Source organism: Mya arenaria, chromosome 14, assembly GCF_026914265.1.
Source record: "Mya arenaria isolate MELC-2E11 chromosome 14, ASM2691426v1".
Lineage (NCBI taxonomy): Eukaryota > Metazoa > Mollusca > Bivalvia > Myida > Myidae > Mya > Mya arenaria.
Window position 1 is genome coordinate 9,890,017 of NC_069135.1, and position 4,803 is coordinate 9,894,819.

Below are 4,803 nucleotides of genomic sequence, written 5' to 3' on the forward strand. Positions count from 1 at the left end.
AATCCTGATCGGAACAACTACCCACTTTTGATACTAAACAATTTGTACGTGAAGGATTTGCCATATCAAAAATCTAAAAAAAATCCGTCAACGTACAATTATTTGGACTACTATACTTTTGTAGTGCTTTTAATAGTCACTGAAACTCGCACTAGCAAAATATAAGGCATCTGGCATATTGTTTGTGTCTAAAATGTTGACTAATATCATTTTGGGTTCATATATTGAGATAAACAACACATATGAAGAAATTTAATGTCTTTGAGATACAAGAAAAGAAACAAGGTATGTAACTCAACTTACCAGATTTCACAGTTGAGTCCATTTTTTATAGTTTCTTAATCAACATATAAACAATCCATTTTAAAATGGGTGACATGAAAAGAGGAGCCAATGCCCATTAAAATGGTATGCGATATGTTGGTATAACTTTATTGTCTTTAGACAAACAAGCCAAATCCAATGTCACATTCTCGTCTTTTTCTGTTGTCACTGTCAGAAACTGTACAGCAAATTCCAATTATCAGTGTATCCCCGTGTAAACCGGTCTACACACAGAAATATTTATGAAATATTATGCTTTGGTATAAAGAAAATACAATTCCGTTCCGAAATATCACAAAATGACAAACGCACTGATTTTATGAACAACAGTGTAGCCTGTGTGTTTCATCTATCGGTGTACTAAGACTTCCTTTGCTTATTGTAAAAACGAAGTTGATATAAATGTATAATTTTTAATACATATATGTTGAGAATTTAATTACCTTTAAAATTATGTGGCCATAAAAGTATTTCTATAGTATATGTCCGACACCTGACCTATTTGTTGACATAGGGGTCGGCCATTTTGTTTTGTGACGTATGTACAGTCAACCGGTGTATATGACATTTTGACCCATGTCACATGATCAGGTACTGAACCGAACTTCTTGCTAAACTCTGACACAAACAAATAAATAACAACTACTTTATAAGGTTTGGGTGTATATTTGAGTGAGTTTTTTTTTAATTGCAACTTAATAAAGCATGCAGTAAAATATATTAAAATATAACAACAGTATAACAAGATAACAACTGCAAACACCAAAACTGTTGGTTAAATATGGAACAAATAAACATTTCTATCACAATAACAATGGTAATCATATGTTTATGGGGAGCAATGAGGGCACAGGAACTCACTATCCCTTCTCAAACACCTTACTGGCGTGCAGTACTTTAAATGTGTCCAATGGCTACATTTGTCACATTGGCCCCAGTTAACAATGTCCAGCTGATAGGCACTGGTGGCAGGGCTGAACCTTTTACAAATGCAGCAAAGGTCCTCTGCAGGCACCTCCTCTGAATCTTCAGAATCAGATGATGATTGTGGACACTGACAGTTTAGACCAGACGTACTAGGGACAGGTTCAAAGATAATCCTCTTTGCTGTTTTTTGGTGCTTGGGCCTCAGACAGCAGTGCCTGTTTTGTGGGAGACAAAAGGTTTCCTTGAATTGTAGGAGATTTTCTTTTTTTTGTTGAAGCTTGACTAATGGATGTTATCTTTCTTTTATCCAAGAAACTTTCTGATTTGGGAGGTGTGTTTTCTTAGTAAATTTCTGATGGTGCTGTTGCTGTTACGGGTATCTGAGACCGATTCATGGGATAAATTCCAGCCCTTTTGAATGAAGATATTAAATTCTGTGGTGAAACACCCTTGTTGTACGCCTTCCCCGATATGGCTGCAACATTGTACCGGTTCAGCTGCATCCCAGGATTCTTCCTCATGAATATTTGGCATTCCGAATAGTAAAAGCTTTTCAGAGGGCCAAAACAGCCAACATCCAGGGGTTGTGTTACATGTGACGTGTGGGGAGGCAGTACAAAAAATACAACATTATGCTGCTTTCCCCAATTTGCAAGGGTTAAATTGACATGTGATTTATGACCATCAAATAAAACAAGCACTGGACGATCTCTGGTGTTGACATGGTGAAGGAAGTGATTCTCAAGGTACTTGAGGAAGACTGAAGAGTTTGACCATCCAGAATCGGACATTGTGCCAGCAGATCCTGGGGTGGCCCCATCCATCAGGTTTTCGTTCCATCTTTTGCCTGGGAAGACATAGTATGAGGGGACATGCACACCTGCAGCACTTCCACATCCTATTAAGGTAACTATCTGGCCTCTGTTGGAAGTAACTGTATTTGCCTTTTCTCCCTGCATGCAGAGGATCTTCCTTGGGGTATGCTCAGTCTGCAACCCAGTTTCATCAATATTCCAAATAGATTCAGGGCTTTCATGAAGGTTGTGGGCTTTCAACACCTTGTCCAGCACTTTGAAATAGTTATTAAGAACTTCTTCCGATGTGCACTTTGCTCGAATTACTGTCAATTTTTGTGGCTTTGTCATTCTCACTTCTGGGTTTCTTTTTCTGAAACCATTAAACCAGGAAGGAGCAAGTGGTGAGTCCATCTCCATCTTTTTTTTTTAAACTGATGGCATAATCTGTTGCCAGACTCATGAATTCTTGCCGTGAATAGCCGTACACAATCCTAGTCATATATGCTACATGTTCCACAAGCTGGCTTTCTTCATTCTTAGAAAACAAGGGCCCAGGACCAACATATGGCAAGTCCCCAGTAGGCTGCAGTCCAAGTGTCCTGTCTCTTAGTGTAGATTCTGGAACCCCATACACCCTACTGGCCTTGTACACTGACATTCCCTTTTCTTAGTGTAACATCATACTGTCGCCTCTTTACTTTGTAAATAGTTGGAAACTGAAATGAACAATTCATGTCAAATTTAAAACAAACTTACCTATGAATAAAAAAATATTAAAAAACATCAGAAGTTTAGTTTAGTAGATAACAATACCAAACATGGAGGTAACGTGACCGCGAATATGCACGTTGTTAAGAAGCACCTGTCAGTGACGTCATCAGCATATATAAATAGATGGAATCGGAAAATCCGATCTGGGTTTTGCGAGATTCTAGCAATAGCAATGGCTTACACTTAGAAAGTTGAATTAGAATATAGAAAAAAATGTAATCACGTCTATATTTTAATTTTTGGGGAATACTTACGCGTAGAAACGACATGATCTTTCCGCCATCTTGGAAATTGTGCGCGATAATTTTTGTTGTTGTGAAATTAGCATTAGGTTAAATAACACTAAATTTTATTTTCTATCAGAAATCGAAAAAACGGGCGGCGGAAAAAATAAAAATAAAGTTAGGAATTTGAATCTTTTTTTTATTTGGGTTTTGCAATATTTAGGTACGGCGCTCCCGTAAAACGAAATCTAAAAAACTCTGGCCTTACTTTCCCACGGATGTGTGACATTGTGTCGATCCGCTCAGAACGTATTATTGTAATGGCCTTGGATAGCTGTGAATTTGAGTCTCGACCTCGACAAATAATTCGTCTACAAACTCCGCTACAATATCGTGCGTTTTGATAGTTTAAAATATTTAACAAATTCACTATTTGATCGATGCATTTCACGATATATACTGTTAGCGTTATCTTTAACATTTCTGTTAAAGAGTGGTCTGATTGTCTTGCAAAAGAACTTAATTGGTTTAAAAGTTTCTCTCAAAAAAGTTCAGTAATAACGAACTGTTATAGAAAGCCCAGAAACTTGGCACAAGGTCTGTGGTATCAATGTCAAAAACATACAAACAAAGCATTCAGCCAAAAGCTGTAAAAAATAAATTATATAACAATTTCCATAACATTTTATTGCCAAATCGTCACCAGTGATGAAAAAATAGTTGATTTTTCCTTTTCAGACCGTAAGTGTAGGGGCTGTTTCGGCTTTCGATTTGAGCAAGACATCTATATTTTCTTGTGTCTACTTCACACAATACATATTCATGTATAACATGGTCAGAATTAAGACCCCCCCCCCTCCCCCAATATCTTCTTGAACTCATACAGCACACAACATTTAGACGACTACTTTGATCATTTTGATCATGACATTTTAAACTGCTATTAATAAATTTTGCAGGTTGTCTTTAGCAACAATTATTCATTTCAATTATTAGAAGTCTATTTGTTTTATGGCAAAAGCATTTTCACAACCAAGCAAAAGAAAATACAAGAGTGTTACAATTCCTGATGTCTTTTGTAAAATAAATAATATAGTAATCTGACTACAATCATGTTCAGCAGAACAGAGATAATGTCACAAAATATTTACTGCGAACGGAGCGAGTCCTCGTTTTGTTATGTTCACTGCCACCGACCGTTTACCCAGTTTTGGCTCCTGAGTGTAGTAAAATGTTTCTTGCTAACCACCTTTATTTATGCTAGTGTGTTTATATCACATTCGGCTACCAAAGTTTCTACAAATTCTTGAAACCTCTATTGACATCCGTTGCTCTGCAATCCTTGGGTCATTTTGTGATAAAGAACCGTGTGATTTTGAAATGACAGAAATGTATCAGCAACATAACAGCAAATGCTCAGTGTTATTTAAAAAGTTATATCAACGTCCAGAATTATCATGCTAATGACACAAAAAGCGTACATGCGAACGGAGCAGTAATGTTCACTGCCACCTACCCCTTTAACCAGTTACGACTTCTAGATGTAGTACTTTTTGGCAATCATCCGGTGTTTAAGCTATGGTGTTTAGATCACATTCTAGCTATCATAGTGTCTACAATGTCTAAAAGCTTCAATTGACATCTGTTTTTCTGCAATCATACAGCGTTTATTAGAATTCTTCACCGAAACATCTAAAAATTAGAAATAAGAAGACCGTAAATCAAATAGACTTACATGCGAACGGAGCGAGTCCTCGTTT

General features: G+C 36.9%; 1 pseudogene; it reads right to left on the reverse strand.

Annotated features, from left to right (window-relative positions):
• Positions 1–976: 976 nt before the first annotated feature.
• Positions 977–3,113, reverse strand: LOC128217539 (uncharacterized; annotated as a pseudogene).
• Positions 3,114–4,803: the final 1,690 nt, after the last annotated feature.